Raw genomic sequence first — 20,010 nt, forward strand, 5'->3', positions numbered from 1 at the left:
ATAGGGTATTCTGATGCAAGTGGAGGAGTGAAGGGCTTTTCTAGTAAAGTATCTCTGGACATTTTCTAGAGTATTTATGTTCAATATGCAGTGTGGGTTCCAGACAGATGAGCAGCATTCAAGGATTGGTCTGGTGAAAATTTTGTATGTTTTGGTTAGTAGTGTGAAATTACCGGAGCAGGATTAACAACTTTTGAAGCCTTTTTGATTATGTTGTTGCAGGAGGCTTTGGTACTTAGGTCATTTGACATGACTATTCCAAGATCTTTTATAAAGTGAGGGTTGTCTGTAAAGTGTTGTTTGTTCAGCTTTTATTTGGTGTTCTGATTCTTTTTGCCAATTTGTAGGACACAGCATTTTTGGTTGAGATTTGGAGTTGCCAGATATTTGACAATTCAGACACAAAGTCAAGGTCTTTTTGGAGATTAGCCGTGTTATTGGTGGTTTTGAAAAGTTTTACATCATTGGCGAAGAGAATACAGTTGCTTGTAATGTAATCATAAACAGCAATAAAGACTTTCTAAAATGAAAGTTCAGACCAGGTAAGTGGTATGTTTTATATTTGAAACATTGTGAATTTGAAAGATCTGGCATACTTCTTCATAGCACAATAGACAGATATAAACCATAGTTTAAGCTGATAATAAAGAATAGTATATTGTTCCAAGAACACACAATATGTGTGATATTGATGTGATATCCATTAATCACTTATTTTATTTAACTTTGTGAAAACAATAAAAATATCTACACCAGAGATAAATAATCTGCAACTAAATTTAAGCAAATCCAATTTGGAGGGTTTTAATTGCCCATTGATGATAATGTACCATCAAGTTGATTCTTAATAACTACATACATTTTCTTTAATAGTATCTATCCCAGCCAGCTCTTTGTAGAAAATGAGCAGCTGAGCTCAAAAGAAAGGTGAAATGTATCAAAAGTCATAAAACTCTTTGTGCCCACAAGAGATTGTAAATCCAGCCCATGTTCAATGCCTCTCTTTCCTCTATTTTCTTTAATAGTCAATTGGACAGATTTTTGTAGAGAGCTTAAGCTTGCTTTTTATACTCATTTGAATTCCCTGAATCTCCTGTTTTCCTTAGTACATGACATTCTTTCAGATCTCCCAAGATGGCAGACTCTTCAACCATCCTCTTTCTGGTTATCCTCTCCTCTTTCTCTCCTTTCATCTTTCCCAGCATTACAGAACTATCCAGCAAGTAGATCTTTCCATAATGTGCCCAATATCTATCTGATAATTGAGCCTAGTCATTTATTATAGGCAGCGAAGGGCAGCTGGCTGAATTGAGGGTGGGGGGTGGAATGACATCTGGATAGTGGAAAAGGAGCTGCACACACAGCTCCAGCTGACCAGCAGCCGGGCGCACACATCCTCATGGAAGATTTTGCTTCTTGTGCATGCTGTCTAACCTACATTTTTCCATTTTGTCAAGTAGCATGTTATGGTCTATTTTACTTGGACTTACTGAAGTCCAAGTAAATTATACTGACAGCATTCCTCTGGTCCACTAAAAGTCTAGATCATAAGTATCTTTTGGGGCTCCATTATAATGCTTAGCAACCATTCATAAATCAAGGACTGCTTGTATGCTGTAAATCTATAGATGTGATTCTCACATTAAGAAAAACATTTTCAAATTAAGTAAACTTGCATCTACAGGGTGCGTTCCAAAAGTAATGCAATTATTATTTTTTAAGTAATTTATTGAACAGATTTGCACAAACATTTAAAATTCTTCAAAGTACTGTCCTTGGGCCTTTACACATTTTTTTCTAGTGACTCTGCCATGACCGGTACACACCCTGGAAGGCGTCTTCAGGGACTTCTCGCAAGATCTTCGTCACGGCTGATTGGATCTCTTCTATGGATGAAAAATGGGTTCCTTTCAGGGCTGGGAACAAAAATAAGTCTGCTGGGGTGATGTCAGGACTATACGGGGTGTGGGGCAGCATTAGCACCTGGTGTTTGGCCAGGAATTCGTGGACTCGTAGCACGTTGTGGCAAGGCACGTTTTGCATCCATAGAAGAGATCCAATCAGCCACAACGAAGGCCTTGCAAGAGGTCTCCGAAGACACATTCCAGGGCACATACCGGTCATGGCAGAGTCGCTGGAAAAAATGTGTAGAGGCCCAAGGACAGTACTTTGAAGAATTTTAAATATTTGTGCAAATCTGTTCAATAAATTACTTTTTTAAAAAAAAATGCATTACTTTTGGAATGCACCCTGCAGTTGATGGAAAGTTTTCAAGAAATGCTAGGATTCTGTTCTAAGTAGATTGGAAAATTGAAAAACATGCCAGAAGGTAGTAATGGGAAACAAATTCCATAATGGCAGACTACTTGTGATAACTGTCAGACACCACGCAATTGTGAGACAAAATTGCAATCAATCAAAAACTAACACTCATACTTTTTCCCAGTCTCACACAATGCATATTTTCTAATATTATCCTGCATCTGTTTATTTCACCCATACAACCTGGTCAGAAACCTAAAGGATGCAAAAAATGTTACCAGATAGAAATTTTCTTTATCTATTCAATAAAGCACTTTATATCCAGCAGAAGATGCCAAATCCTGACACCTGTGTGAATGCCATATTAAGGTCCTTTTTAGTTGAAAAGAAACATTTTTTTTCTTTTCTTTTCAATAATTTTTGAGGTAGACAATGTAGTAAATATTCTCTTTAAATTACTGTTGAATCATGGCAATAGAAAAGAACAGTACGGAATTGACTCCATGTAATCTTGAAAATCTTTGCCCTTTTGAACTAAATGGATGTTGAACAGGATATGAACTACTAGAACATACACAAGAGAGATGCAGTTGTCAAAGTATGCGGCTCCCTTTTTTTTCACACATCTAGCAATGCACATTTCAGATCCCAAAGGGGACAAATGTAGTATTCTGTACAATGTACAAGGCTTAGTAAATAGAACAATGTGGCAGCAATATTATTCAAGAAACATAAGAAATGGATATGATGTTTTTCTTCTTTTTTAAAAAAATATCTTGTATTTCTCCAGTACAGGTATCCTTTCTATTCTTTCAAACTCAATATAATGTTAGAAAGCAATTACGGAAAGCTTAAGACTCTATGTAGCTGCCTGCCCATACGTGGATAATTTTCTGAAAAATTGAATAGAATGGGGTTTGGTGTGTGGGGAAGGTGAAACTAACAAAAGAACGATCAAGTTAAAAATGAGCTAGATCTAACTCTGGGCTGCAGAGAAAAATGTTCTCCAAAAATTATCCAATGTAGTCCACAAAAGAAGCAAATTCATGGCCCAGAGCAGAACTATTATTTAGCTTTGGGAAGAATCCTAGAAGCTGTGCTCTGCATGCTTTTCCTACTTTGTTGTTAATAAAAATGCTAATGATGCACTGACATTTAACAATATATAGGAATTAATGGCCCACACAAATCTCACTGTGGGTGTAATATTGATCATGTAGAGATATTTCAGAGGACTGATAGAATCTGATAAAAACCCAACACAACTGGATATGTGGAGGCAACAAAAATTCTATGCCTGTCCCCCCTCTCCACACAATACAAATTAAATTTGCCCTGGAGCACTTGAACATTGGGCAGATAACAATGGCAGGCACACATACATCTTCTATTGTCCCAAATATTTCACTGTGTGTGGTCTTTCCATGGTACTCATGAAAACACACCAATTAAGAATTCTCTGTTGCAGTGATGGATCTGGATTATTTATTTTTATTTTATTTATTTTGTCAAACAATTATAGGGTGATAATTTGTACAAATTAAACATTAGATAAGTAATGATAAAAAGTAACAAAAGAAGACAATAGGACAAGGATGGTAGGCACAGTGGTGCGCTTATGCACGCCCCTTACAGACCTCTTAGAAAGGGGGAGAGGTCAATTGTAGATAGTCTAAGGTTAAAGGTTTCGGGGTTAGGAGTAGAAACCACAGAATCAGATAGTGCATTCCAGGTCGTTGATTACTCTGTTGCTGAAGTCGTATTTTTTGCAGTCAAGTTTGGAGCGGTTGACATTTAGTTTAAATCGATTTCATGCTCGTGTGTTGTTGCAGTTGAAGGTGAAGTAGTCGTTAACAGGTAGGACATTTTGGTATATGATTTTATGAACTATAATTAAGTCAGAACGGAGACGACGGAGTTGTAAGTTGTCTAAACCAAGAATTTCACGTCTGATGGAGTAAGGTATTTTGTTGTGAGAAGAGGAGTGAAGGACTCTTCTTGTGAAATATTTCTGGACTCTCTCAATTGTGTTGATGTCAGATATGCAATGTGAGTTCCATACAGGTGAGCTGTATTCTAGGATTGGCCTGACAAATGTTTTGTAAGCTCTTGTTAGCAGTTCAAAATTACCAGAGAAGAAGCTGCGAAAGATTAAGTTAACAATTCTTAAAGCCTTTTTGGCAATGTTGTTGCAGTGGGCTCTAGGACTTAGGTCATTGGATATGAGTACTCCAAGGTCTTTGACAGATTGAGGGTTATCAATAAGTTCAATTCCTCCAAGTTTATATTTAGTATTCTGATTCTTTTTACCAATGTGTAAGACAGAGCATTTAGTGGTGGAGATTTGAAGTTGCCAACTCTTAATAAACCAAGACTAGGTATGCATGTCCCTTACTTCCTCAACAACATCCATCTAGTCTTGGTTTATTAAGAGTTGGTTTTGAGTAGTGATGGATTGGAAGTTAGGATGGTTGTGGGCGATGGTGGTTTGAAGGTAATGGTTAATGAGGGGTTGATCTTGATTGAAGGTAGATTGGAGGTTGGGGTGGTTTTGGTTGATGATGGTTTGGGAGTTGATTGGAGGATTGCGTAACTTGGTTTTGATGCAGCTGGCATGGTAGTCTTTGAGTCTTTTAATTATGTATTAAAACTAATTTTGTTTGAGTTGCTGGATCCTGTTAGATTTGTATTTTTTTTCTAATAGAATGGACAGCATTAGTAAGAAATGTCACATCAGGTGATGTTCTCTGTTATCTGATTTTTTAAAAAATGACACAGCAGGATAACTGCTTCAGAAATTAGTACGAATTGATTCACATCACCTTAGATAAGCTCACAGTTCAAAAAGTGGAAATATATCATGTGTTTGTCTGGATCAATACAAGCCCACATTTCTCTACATCCTGGAGGGAAAATGCATGTATGCAATGAAACTATTTAATTATATATCTAATTAATAGGATGCAGATTCACAATTGATCTAAACAGCTAGATACTTCTAACTATGGGTGGAATGGAACAGTTAGACTAGGAGTACAATAGAGCCGAAGTGGTGCAGCAGGTAGAGTGCAGTACTGCAGGCCACTAAAGCTGACTGCTAGATCTGTAGGTCAGAGGTTCAAATCTCATTACTGGCTCAAGGTTGACTCAGCCTTCCATCCTTCTGAGGTGGGTAAAATGAGGACCCAGATTGTGGAGGCAATATGCTGGCTCTGTTAAAAAGTGGTATTGGTAACAGGTTGTAAGCCACCCTGAGTCTAAGGAGGAGGGCGGCATAAAAAATCAAATGAATGAATGGTTGGTTGATTGATTGATTGATTGAATGAATGACTGAATGAATGAATGAATGAATGAATAATCAATAACCATTCTGCTATTTAGCATAAATAAAAGAAAAATGGGAATATTGCTTTACTAGTGACAGGTCATATTCTAATCTGATACATTATGCTTTTGTCATATTAAGGCAGAAAATGTGGCACATGGCAAAGTCTCCCCCACCCAAAAAAGGGTCTAAAACAGTGATTCTCAACTTTTCTAATGCCTCGACCCCTTAATACAGTTCCTCATGTTGGGGTGACCCCCAACTATAAGTCTAGTGCCAATTCCTATATCTTGTAAACCATCCTGAGTCCTTGAGAGGGGTGGCGTATAAATCCAATTACCGTAATAAATAAATGATAAATAAATCCCCCCCAAGAGAGAATTGACTGGCAGGAAGATCAGAGGGACACCGCCACTGTAAATGCCTGATTGGTCGGATTGTAAAAATATGTTCCAAGGCTCCAGAATGGAAGCTTTAGTTCCTAACACCATGGGAAATTTGTATTTTCCCATGGTCTTAGGCAACCCCTGTGAAATGTTTGAGAACGACTGATCTAAAGAAGAATGATTATTCAGTGCTGCTGCGCATCTACATGCTTTTGAAGCAGAAAGCAAGCTTTTGGATATATTGAGCACAGACCACTATTCAAACCCCTGTAATTCTAATGTAAAGAGCTGCAACGTAGTGTAAGATCAACAATTGTAAGCTTTGCTAAAGACAAAGGTGTAGATTATCAAGCTCAAAACTTAAGTCATAACCAGAAATGGAGTGAAAAGATCCATCATCTGAAACATTTTTGGATGACCACTCAAGCAATTTTTGTTTGACCAAAACAGAGAGCCTCAGCCAAAGGCCCTCGAAACAAAAGAAGGCACAGAGCAAAAGAAGTCAAGGACCCTCAAGCTCTGTGGTAAAAGAAAATATTGAAGCCAAACTCAAGTTCTCACTGTGAGAATTTGAGTTTGGCTTCTTAATGAACTTACATTCCAAATGTTCGACCTCATGACCCTGAGTGCTTCTCATACTACCAAGCTCAAAGGTACCCCTGAGTCAGAAGGAAGAAGATTGAATGGTTTGCACAAAATCCAGAAGTCAAGTGGAAAGATGCAGGGGTGGGCTACTCCCCGGACACGGGGGAACAAAGTGGGGTAGTGAAAATGGAGCTCAACCGCAGAGCACCCAATTTGCACTGAAAGATGTTGAAAGAAAATACAGGGCATCCTACATAAGCCACGCCCACAGTGTGGTAGTAAAAAGTTTGGTAGTCCTTCACTGGAAAGATGGACCTGGAATGCTTAGCAAATGATGATCTTGTCCCTGAAGTATATACAGTATATCCTGAGGGGGGAAAATATTTTACTTGTACAAGATCTGCCTTTGGACATTATGGGCAACATAGAAATGAAATGCCATATCAAATAAGAGCTACTCTCCCTTGGGAAAGCCTTATTTAGTATAGCTGTGAAATGCTACTAAAAAACCTGCCTCTTTGCGTCAAAGTACTCGGATTGTGAGCCAGTTTAAAAGCATTTCATAATACGCATGCTAATTTGATTTGGTATACTGTTGAATAAAATATAGCCTCCCCGTTCTATTTATAGGTTGGAAAATTAGGGGAAATGCACTTGAAGGTGATGAGAAAATCTCCACTGTATTTCCAAATAATTTTATCAACCAGGCCACTTTTTGATCCTCCACAATGCCCTCAGTGTATGTAAAAACATCAGCGACTCAAAATAAATAAACAAGTTTAAATAAGCAATATTAATTAGTTATCACAAAGTATCAGAAAATATGCTTCAAAATTACTCTCTCTTGGGAAAGGAGGCAATGAGATCAACAGTAAGTTATCAAACACTATCAGAATTTTTTTTTAATTCAGCAATTCAGCCCAATATAAATGAGCTTGTCAAAGCGTGAGTTCAAGTCCTTAACTTTATCCATGTTGGCAGCCAGCAGATGCCTGTATCTTGGGATGTAATATAACAATAGAATAGAATAGAATAGAATTTTTATTGGCCAAGTGTGATTGGACACACAAGGAATTTGTCTTGGTGCTTATGCTCTCAACGTACATAAAATAAAATATACATTTGTCAAGAATCATGTGATACAACACTTAATGATTGTCATAGGGGTCAAATAAGCAATGAAGAAGCAATATTAATAAAAATCTTAGGATATACGCAACAAGTTACAGTCATACAGTCAACATGGGAGGAAATGGGTGATAGGAATGATGAGAAAAACTAGTAGAATAGAAGTGCAGATTTAGTAGAAAGTCTGACAGTTTTGAGGGAATTATTTGTTTAGTAGAGTGATGGCGTTCGGGAAAAAACTGTTCTTGTGTCTAGTTGTCTTGGTGTGCAGTACTCTGTAGTGACGTTTTGAGGGTAGGAGTTGAAACAATTTGTGTCCAGGATGCGAGGGGTCAGTAAATATTTTACCCGCCCTCTTTTTGACTCGTGCAGTATACAGGTCCTCAATGGAAGGCAGATTGGCAGCAATTGTTTTTTCTGCAATTCTGATTATCCTCTGAAGTCTGTGTCGGTCCTGTTGGGTTGCAGCACCAAACCAGACAGTTATAGAGGTGCAGATGACAGACTCAATGATTCCTCTGTAGAACTGAATCAGCAGCTCCTTGGGCTGAGTGAGAAGTGAGAAGAACACTCATATGCACAATATAGAGCCGTGATGGCGAAACTTTTTTTGCTTGGGTGGCAAAAGGGCACATGTGCGATATAATGTGCATATACGCCCACACCCTTAATGCAATGCCCTCGCCCATGAATGCACCCACAACCCCCGATCCCCATGCTGCCACCCAACCTGCGTGCAGGCCTCACTGAAGCCTCCAGACATCCGGTAGGCCGGTTGGGTCTGGTTTTTTGCCATAAAGGTGCCGGAGGCCTTTCTAAAACATGGGGAGGGTGCTTTAGAAGGCTAAAAACCAGCTGTGAGCTGGAGCTGACATAGGGCCAAGCCTCGCATGCCCTCAGATATGGCTCCATGTGCCACCTGTGGCACCCATGCCATAGATTCACCATCATGGATATAGAGGTTTATTCTGAACACTGTAAGTTGAAAGGACATAAAGGCACGATGTGGGTCTCCATTGATGGAATCAAAAGATGATTTAAAGATAGCTCAGTATGTCTTCATATGAAGACTTCAGCAAACTTGCTAGTACAAGTGGTTTCTGCGATATTATGATCTATAGACATTGGCTACCAATTATCACATTCAAAGCTTTTCCCCAATCCTTGTTTTTAAGCCTAAAACTTATTTTTTTTACTTACTTGAAAAATAAGTGTGAGATTGACAACATCTTCCCTATCTCCTTCAAGAATCTTACCCTACAGGAAGTACGAGCAAGGTGGCCTTGAGAGTATATAAATTCAGATCATTCACAAACTTGATTTTAAACTGACTATTTACATTAAGAAACTTTTTGGATTAAGAGAAAACATCTAGAGAAAAGCCTTCATACTGGTAAATATAAATGGGTAGAAAATACTTTTTGATTCAATGTATAGTTCATCCATTCATCCACTAAATCTAGGCAGTATTATAATTATCTAACATCTATTTTATAAAATATTTCTAAATTTTTGCTCTAGACCAGATGGGTTCCACTTACCTTCACCACCGGTTCGCATCGCAATGTTTTGCATGTGCGCGGCCCCTCATTCAATTTCACTTCCGCACATGCTCAGAAGGTGGATTCAGCCCGAAACACAGCTGAGGAGCTGATCAGCTGTGCTTCGAGCGAAGAAATAAAGGTCAGTATCAACCCAAGAGCTGACAAGAGGGCTTTTTTGCCAAGCAGAGAACAAACAGAAGCCAATCAAACACAAGAAATGTCACCGAAAATTCAGGGGGGGAAATGGCGGCACGCAAAGACCAGCACCAACAGAACCAGATCCATGATAACAATCTTACACCACTAGTGAGTCACTAATGGTTCAGGCGATCTGGTCTGAACTAGGAGGAACCCACCCCTGGACCTCAGAACAAAACTCTTGGTTGAAGTCAATAAAAATTCAGGAGTGGTATGCTCTATTCCAAATTATAACCTTGAATTACAAATGAAAAATACTGCATATAAAAATAACAGATAATGATCACAACACAAAAGACTGCCATTAAATGTTTGTTTTTCTGACTAGTACAGAATGTGCAGCAATCCAACAATGTAGTCAACAGGTAATTATTTCCCATGTAATCAACTTTGACTCCTGCTCATTTCTGAACAAAGCTAGTGCTATGCCCTAGTAGCTTTTAAATCACTGACAGATCAGTACACTCTTAGGATGCTGTTGTGATTCAGTCAGGCCTACATCCTCACTCTGATCATTTTTCTTTCAGTCTGCCAGAGGTATTCCCAGGAAATGTAACCCTAGGAATATAGTATCTTCAATTCTGATGATTGGACTACTCAACTGAGATGAGTTGACTCTTTTCTCAAGAGTTGTATTTTCATCCAAGATGGTACTTTATGACTATATTAATATGGGGATGCTTTGGGATTCCCATCCCTCAACTTTTTTATTTATTCGAATCATATATTCAAAAATATAGATCATTTTTCTTCATTACTTTTCTGCTTTATTTTCTGCATGAAGCACAAATCCCAGTAAGGGTATGGCTAGCTGATGAGGCCAGAACAAGGCCAAAATAGTGCTATCCTAGTCTCCCTTAATTTTAAAAATTCAGCAAAAACATGTGATACACACACACACACACACACACACACACACACACACACACACACATATATATATATATATATATATATATATATATATATATATTATATATATATATTTGTTTTCGTAGATTTTCACGGGTACAGGTATGACGGTCTTGGTATATTCGGGTTTCTTCCCGTGTAGGATTTGGAAATTTCTGGCGACGTTTCGATGAGGTCTCACTCGTCATCTTCAGGCTGGTGTTTCTGTCCTTGTTCTCAGGCGAACACTGCGAGACCTGAGCTGCATTCCTTCTATAAATACTGGTGGCTGGATGTGGTTTGATGGCTCAGCAATTGCCTGCTGTGTAGAAACTTCCTGGTGAGTCAGTGGGGTAACAATTGGGGTCGTTGATGTAGCTGAGGTACCATGCTGATTAGTTAATGGTTGTAGATTGGGCGTGATATCCTGAGTAGTTGGAACTTGCAGGCTGCTTGATTGCTTTACAATGTGTGTTCTGAGTTTGGTTTCTATGGCTGGGATATGTTTGAGGGCTGGTTTCCAGATGTCTGGTAAGCGAGAGGTATCCCGCTTGTTCATATTTTGGGGATGTTTTTCTATCTCGATTGCTTCCATGATTATTCTTTTGCTGTAGTGTTCTGTTTTGGAAATTAATTTGGTACTGTCAAAATCAATTTCATGTCCTGTAGTTTTGAAGTGTTGGAAAAGGGAGGAGGTTTTTTCTTTTTTCTTTAATGCATTCTTATGTTCTGCAACACGTGCATTTACTCTCCTGTTCGTTTGTCCAATATATGTGGCTGGGCAGATTTTTCACGGTATTTGATAAACTCCCTGGTTTTCTAGTTGGATATTGTCTTTCGGGTTTCTTAGGATGTTGGCTATTTTTTTATCTGTACCAAAGGCTGTCTTGATGTTGTGTTTGCGGAGAATTTTACTGATTTTATCTGTGGTGCCTTTGATGTAAGAGAGGAGGGCGGTGCCATTGTCCTGTTCTGTGTCTTGGTTCTTGGGGGGTGTCTCTTTTTGGATTAAGTTGTTGATTGCCTCTCTTTGGAATCCATTGGAAATTAATACATTTGTGAGACTGTGTAATTCAGGTTCCAGGTGGTCTTTGTCGGCTAGGCGTTTGGTTCTGGAAATGAGGGTCTTGGCTACGGAATTGATCTGTGCGGGGTGGTGGTGGGATTTCAACATCTCAACAGCCTACACCCCAAAACACAATTCACCATGGAAATAGAAACCAACAACAAACTTCCCTTCCTGGATGTCCTAATCTACAAAAAACCCGATGGCTCCCTAGGACACACCGTCTACCAGAAGAAGACACACACCAACCGCTACTTGAACACAAAATCCCACCACCACCCCGCATATATATATTTGTTTTCGTAGATTTTCACAGGTACAGGTATGATGGTCTTGGCATATTTGGGTTTCTTCCCGTGTAGGATTGGATCTCTTCTATAAAACGGGTTCCTTTCAGGGCTGCCTTAATCTGAGGGAACAAAAAGAAGTCTGCTGGGGCGACGTCAGGACTATAGGGGTGGGTGGGGAAGTGTTGGTACCTGGTGTTTGGCCAGGAACTCATGGACACATAGCGTGTTGTGGCAAGGCGTGTTTTTCGTTCATAGAAGAGATCCAATCAGCCATGACGAAGACCTTGCAAGAGGTCCCTGAAGACGCCTTCCAAGGCATGTACCGGTTATGGCAGAGTCACTGGAAAAAATGTGTAGAGGCCCAAGGCCAGTACTTTTAGAACACACCCTGTATAAAACAAGAAAATGTCTACTGTTCTGACAGCAGCAGATTGTTAATATAATGAATATATTTCTCATTCTGGATAAGAAATGGATCACTTTTCTTATCCAGAGTGATCCACCTCCAATAAAAATACAAAACAAGAACATTACTTTTCCTATCTGAGTTGCAGTATAAATTGCAGAAAGGTTTCTAATGAAGAGCCCTTCACTCCTCCACTCGAAACAGAATACCCTACGAAAATAGACTAACTATCCTGGGTCTAGAAAGCTTAGAACTGCGGCGCCTAAAACACGATTTAAGTATTGCCCACAAGATCATATGCTGCAACGTCCTTCCGGTCAACGACTACTTCAGCTTCAACCGCAACAACACAAGAGCACTCAACAAATTCAAACTTAATATTAACCGCTCCAAACTTGACTGTAAAAAATATGACTTTAACAATCGAGTTGCCGAAGCGTGGAACTCATTGCCGGACTCAATAGTGTCAACTCCCAACCCCCAACACTTCTCCCTTAGACTCTCCACGATTGACCTCTCCAGGTTCCTAAGAGGCCAGTAAGGGGCGTATATAAGTGCACTGATGTGCCTATCATCCCCTGTCCAATTGTCTTCCCTTATCTTATATATCATATATATTCTCTCCCTCCCATCTACTTCTCTTCTTCTTTACTTTCTATCTTTATATATATTACTTAATGTCTATTCTCTTCCATATGTATTGTATATTGGACAAAGAAATAAATAAAACTAATAACAATCAACTTAGCTAGATATCCAACACCCATTTCTGAAGATCCATTCAGAATTCATATAATTCATCTTTTTCATTTCCTCTGCTTCAATACAAAATTGTTAGTAATAGGTTGGTTTCAAAAGTCTTTATATTAAGAAAAACCTTTTCCCTTAATGAGGCATTAATAAAACCCGATCATCTTCAAGAGCTGAATTTGGACAGGATAAATTACATTTGAACATTGTCATGACCAATAGTGGGTTGGATGGAGGATGTAGCACCGGTAGTGAAAGTTGTGCTGCATGTGCAGCTTCTCTTCTCTTGTGTATGCATGCATGTGTCCCAGCATGTTTTTGCTTCCGTGCATGCATGGGAAACAAAATCTTGCAAGGGAATGAGCGAGATTTTGGTGATTTTTTTTTGCTTCTGCAGATGTGCAGAAACAAAAAAAAATGCTGAAATCTCATACACGTCTACGTTCCCTTGAGAAATGTTGCTTCTTGCACATGCAAAAATTTGCGGGGACATGCGTGCATGCACGCAAGAGAAGACAAGCTGCGTGTGCAGTGCACCAGTAGCAGCGAAAATGGGAATCCACCCCGATCATGACCACCACCAACTAAGTTTATTTATTTATTTATTTATTTATTTATTTATTCATTCATTCATTCATTCATTCATTCATTCATTCATTCATTCATTCATTCATTCATTTATTGGATTTGTATGCCGCCCTTCTCCGAGGACTCGGGGTGGCTAACAACAGTGATAAAAAACAGCATGTAACAATCCAATACTAAAACAACTAAAAACCCTTATTATAAAACCAAACATACATACAAACATACCATGCATAAATTGTAGAAGCCTCGGGGGAAAGAATATCTCAGTTCCCCCATGCCTGATGGCAGAGGTGGGTTTTAAGGAGCTTACAAAAGGCAAGGAGGGTGGGGGCTATTCTAATCTCTGGGGGGAGTTGGTTCCAGAGGGCTGGAGCCGCCACAGAGAAGGCTCTTCCCCTGGTTCCCGCCAAACGACATTGTTTAGTTGACAGACTCGGAGAAGGCCCACTCTGTGGGACCTAACCGGTCACTGGGATTTGTGCGGCAGAAGGCGGTCCCTGAGATAATCTGGTCCGGTGCCATGAAGGGCTTTATAGGTCATAACCAACACTTTGAATTGTGACCGGAAACTGATCGGCAACCAATGCAGACTGCGGAGTGTTGGTGTGACATGGGCATATTTAGGGAAGCCCATGATTGCTTTCGCAGCTGCATTCTGCACGATCTGAAGTTTCCGAACACTTTTCAAAGGTTTTTATTTTAGATATTTTGTATTCCATGCCTGCTCATATTTTCATATGTTAACATTTAGCAAACCTAGAAAAGATTGATCTGAGGAAGGCATACTATCCAACTGTTAAGTAGCTTTGTCATAGAGGAGACAGAAACATATTTTGCCTGGATTGTGCACTGATGTATATTTTGCTGTAGTAAACAGTAATTAGTTTTCTGAGAAGAACATGTTTCCCTGAAGGATTTGACTGAATCTAGTAATTCACAGCTCAGAAATTAAAGAAGAGTTTTGAACTAGAAGAGACAGAAGTAAATGATGTCAAAGGGTATTCCCATATACTACATGTGGACTACACAACTCGACCAGGGTAAAGAAATAGACGCAATTTACATAGACGTCTGCAAAGCCTTTGATTCAGTAGTAAACTACTTTTAAAACTCAAATCTTATGGCATTTCCAGATCCCTGTATAAATGGATAGCTGCGTTCCTATCAAACCCTGAACCTTTAACAGCAGTGTTCCCCCCAAGGCAGCATTTTAGGACTAACACTCTTTATACTTTACATAAATGACCTTTGCAATCATATCATAAGCAACTCCATTCTCTTTGCTGATGATGCAAAACTATTCAACAGCACTGACAATGCTGCTGCCCTACAAAGAGACCTTGACTAGGTGTCAGAATGGTCAAACAATTGACAACTCCAAATATCAACCAACAAATACTCTTTACGCATTGGGGGTGGGGGAATCAGAACATCAAATACAAACTAAGAAGATGCGATCTCATAAACGACCCTCATTCTGTCAAGGACCTTAGAGTATTCATCTCAAATGATCTAAGTGCCAGAGCTCACTGTAACAGAGTTGTTAACCTAATCTTGCGAAGCTTCTTTTCCGGTAATATTGTATTGCAAACTGGGGCATACAAATGTTTGCCAGACTAATTTGCAAATATAGCTCATCTGCCTGGAACTCACACTATATATCAGACATTAATACAATTGAGTGAATCCAGAGATATTTCATGAGAAGAGTACTCCACTCCTCTACTCACAACAGAATCCTTTATGCCACCAGGTAGAAATTTTGGGACTAAACAACTTAGAGCTATGCTGATATCGATCTGACTTAAGCGTACTACCCAAAATTATCCGCTACAATGTCCTACCTGTCAATGACTACTTCAGCTTCAGTCACAACCTCCTAATCCACAAATTAGAAAAAAACGGGGTAGGTTACAACACATGCAGATGGATAAACAATTGGCTGTCCAACCGCACGCAACGAGTTGTCCTCAATGATTCCAAATCCACATTGAAGAAGGTAGGCAGTGGGGTACCATAGGGTTCTGTCCTGGGCCCTGTACTCTTCAATATTTTCAGCAATGACCTGGATGAGGGAGTAGAAGGGGAACTAATCAAATTCGCAGATGACACCAAACTGGCAGGGGTAGCCACCACCCTAGAGGACAGGGTCAAAATACAGAAAGATCTAGACAGATTAACACTATGGGCCCACACTAACAACATGATGTTCAACGTCGACAAGAGCAAAGTCCTTCACCTTGGTAAAAAAAAAACTAGACACACATACAGCCTGGGAGAAACCCCACTTAGCAGTAGTGACTGCGAAAGAGATCTTGGAGTCTTGGTGGATAATCAACTAAACATGAGCCAACAATGTGTAGCAGCGGCCAAAAAAGCCAACACTATCCTAAGCTGCATCAACAGGGGGATACACTCCAAGACCAGGGAAGTATTAATACCACTCTACCAAGCCCCGGTCAGACCACATCTGGAGTACTACATCCAGCTCTGGTCACCACACTTCAAAAGAGACATTGAAACTCTGGAGAAGGTGCAGAAAAGAGCAACCAAATGATTAGGGGACTTGAAACCAAGACTTACGAAGAGAGATTGCGGGAACTGGGCATGGATAGCCTAGAGAAAAGGAGGGACAGAGGGGACATGATAGCTGTATACAGATATATGAGGGGTTGTCACAGAGAGGAGGGGGCCACTCTATTCTCCAGAGCACCAGAGGTCCGGATAAGGAACAATGGCTGGAAGCTGACCAAGGAGAGATTCAACCTAGAAGTAAGGAAGAACTTCGTGACGGTCAGAGCGATCAACCAGTGGAACAACCCACATCTGGACACTTTCAAAAGGAGATTGGACTGCCATTTGGCTGGGGTGCTTTAGGATTCCTGCTCAGGCAGGGGGTTGGACTTGATGACCTGCATGGTCCCTTTCAACTCTAACAATAAAATAAATAAATAAATAAAACAATAACACAATAGCACACAATAGATACAAACTTAAGGCAAACCACTCCAAACTCAATTGCAGAAAATAAATAAAGAGGTAAGAGACTATCTAAACCTCTTTCAGATTCATCACCATGCCACAACAGATCCAGCTTTTAGTTTTTGAGTCTCAAAGAAGCATGTTGACATGAATAATAAAGCAACTGTCACACATAGTCATACAAATTAATTTTCAGATATATTCAATTTCACAGCAGCTGATGTCACTAAAATATGTGAACCAGTTCATGGTATTAAAGGGCATTTTTCAATTACTGGTATCTTAAAATGAGAAGGGTTTTAAATGTGTTAGTAGCTTAGTTACAGTAGCTTTATGAACCTCGGAGAAGCGGTGATGCTGCCCAAATAATGAATCATTCTTTAACCAGGTTTTTCAGAGGAGAAGAAATAGAAACAGTTTGTTAAACCTCCTAAAGTATTTTAATTTGCCTACTTGGGGATTTGCAAACACTTCCACACATTTTTTTGAGGATGGGGATAATAAAGAGGAATTTTGGATTTTCTTGCCCAATACAATCTTAACAAATTTTGTGAAAATCTTAAAAATGGAAGGCCCTTGTTCTTTTAACATATTTGACTCAGCTACTGACACAATTCACTATTGGTTTGCTTCCAAAGACGGGCTACAAAAATGGCCTTAAGCATAAAACATATCAGGAAAGACTTAATGAACTCAATCTGTATAGTCTGGAGGACAGAAGGAAAAGGGGAGACATGATTGAAACATTTAAATATGTTAAAGGGTTAAATAAAGTTCATGAGGGAAGTGTTTTCAATAGGAAAGTGAACACAAGAAAAAGGGGGCACAATCTGAGGTCAGTTGGGGTAAAGATCAGAAGCAGCATGAGGAAATATTATTTTACTGAAAGAGTAGTAGATGCTTGGAACAAACTTCCAGAAGACGTGGTTGGTAAATCCACAATATCTGAACATGCCTGGGATAAACATATATCCATCCTAAGATAAAATACACAAAATAGTGTAAGGGCAGATTAAAGGGACCAGGGAGTCTTTTTCTGCCCTCAATCTTCTATGTTTCTATGTTGTATCCCCAGGCTCAAGGTTGACTCAACTTTCCATCCTTCCAAGGTGGGTAAATTGAGGACCCAGATTGTTGGGGGCAATATGCTGACTCTGTAAACCACTTAGAGAGGGCTGTGAAGCACTGTGAAGCAGTATATAAGCCTAAGTACCATTGCTATTGCTACATCATCACACAAATGCACATAAATTATGTACTTCCGTCCTAACATCTCTTGCACAAGGTTGTAAGTTTGTTTGTTTATTTGGTTGATTGATATGATTTGATTTGTTAGAAATCTAGACAGTGATGGGCTACCAAATTTTTTACTACCACACTGTGGGCGTGGCTTATGCATTTTGTTTCAACATCTTTCAGTGCAAATTGGGTGCTCTGGGGTGGAGCTCCAAATTTTGCTACCGGAACTGCGTTCCTGACTGTTCCCATAGGAGCCCATCGCTGAATCTAGATAAAATTACTATCTAAAAATCCCCATAGTTAAAAGTTAAACAAACAGGTTCATACATCATACATTCATTCATTGTGCAGGGCAAGATGTTAAGATTTCAGTGGCCACAAGCTTGCTGGCAGAGGTGGGTCTTTGAAACTTTATGGAAGGCAAGGAGAGTAGGGGCAGTATTGATATCTGGGGGGAGCTCATTCCAAGCAGCCGGGGCCACCACAGAGAAGGCTCTTTTTCTAGGCCCCGCCAGGCAACATTGTCTGGCTGATGGGACCTGAAGAAGGCCGACTCTGTACAACCTAACCGACTACTGGGATGTATGAGGCAGAAGAAGTTGCAGTTTTTGTGCCATGACATCATTGTGTTTTCTTATTTGCCTCCATGTAAACATTTATATCCAAGGCTAGATTTACACACCAACACAAATTTGTTACTCTGGTTTCTCTATCTCTGCAGCAACTCCTTCCTCTGAAAGAGCCTGTTGTAAGTTCAGTCACTGACCTCATTTTGGCCACATTTTCTGTCAGTAACTGCTTCTTTGGGCTACTGTAAGTACATGCTAGTGTCCTAACCGGTCGTGCCTAAACACCTCACCACACAACATTTGAAAGACCTGATACTTAGGAGATAAATGATGGTAAAGGAAGTAAAAGGTCTGCGCCATTCCCACTTTCCAGAATGGTGCCAATTTACCAGATGCTCCAGGGGGCGCTGTTGAGCCACAACAAATTATAGGCTTTGACACAGGGCACATTTTAAACATGTTTGAACATCAAGCTTTCCATATTCCTGAAATATATGCAAAATAAATCAGGCACAAATTTTATCTTGCTAAGAGCCAGTGATGGATTTTGTCTTTGGTGAGAGTTTATCATCCATAATACAGTATGAGAAACCAGAGGATCGAGCACCCACATGTTACTAAATTTTGTAACTCTTCCATTTTATAAAATTGATTTATCATATAGTGTATGATCTGATGTAACCAGGGTAATATCCTTGCTTTGCCAAAAACTTCCTTCAAGATGATAAACTGTGGTTATAATATTCGATCTGGCTACCTAAAATGCCTCTCTTACTCAAGCTCTCTACATTTTCCTATAATGTATTGATCTGAGGTAGTCAATGGAACTCTTATAAATTTATTTATTTGTTAGTTAGTTAGTTAGTTAGTTAGTTAGTTAGTTAGTTAGTTAGTTAGTTAGTTAGTTAGTTGGATTTGGATTTGGATTTGGATTTGGATTTGGATTTGGATTTGGATTTGGATTTGGATTTGGATTTGGATTTGGATTTGGATTTGGATGCCGCCCCTCTCCGAGGACTCGGGGCGGCTCACAGCAAGTACAAAAAACAGAACAATAATATGAATCCAATTTATAATATATTAAAACAACCATTAAATTAAATTAAAAGAAAACCTATCAAACCAATCATTCAACAATCATACTGAAAACATTTATTGGTCAGGGGGGAGATCTAAAAGCCCCAAGCCTGGTGGCAAAGATGAATTTTTAAACTCTTTTGGAAGGCAAGGAGGATGGGGGCAGTGAGAATCTCCAGGGGGAGCTGATTTCAGAGGGCTGGGGCCCCCACAGAGAAGGCTCTTCCCCTAGGTCCCACCAGTTGACATTGTTTGGTCGAGGGGGCCAAAGGAGACCAACTCCGTGGGACCTCACCGGTCGCTGGGATTCGTGCGGCAGAAGGCGGTCTCAGAGATAGTCTGGTCCTATGCCTAGGGCTTTAAGTGTGGAATTTGCAACACAGTTCAATTTCCTTGCATAAAATTAAAGGAACGGGAATATTATTTCTTAGCTAGATCATAGGGAAGAACATTCTCCATCGTGGAAGGAGCCAGCAATCGGGATGGGTTGTGCTTGTCCATCAGCACTGAGGACCGAGTCTATTTGCTTGTGACAGGATCAGAATCAGTGGGTTCCTACTGGAACAGTAAAGGATGCCACACCAGTAGCAAAAGTTGAGCTTCGAGCATAGCTGCGGGTGACTTACAGGTGCGTGTGTGCGTCCCAGCATATTTTTGCTTCTGCGCATCCGCAGAAAATAAAATCTTGTGAGGAGATGTGTGCGCGCGTGAGACTTTGGTGATT

Source organism: Erythrolamprus reginae, chromosome 1 (assembly GCF_031021105.1).
Source record: "Erythrolamprus reginae isolate rEryReg1 chromosome 1, rEryReg1.hap1, whole genome shotgun sequence".
In the NCBI taxonomy this organism is placed as follows: domain Eukaryota; kingdom Metazoa; phylum Chordata; class Lepidosauria; order Squamata; family Dipsadidae; genus Erythrolamprus; species Erythrolamprus reginae.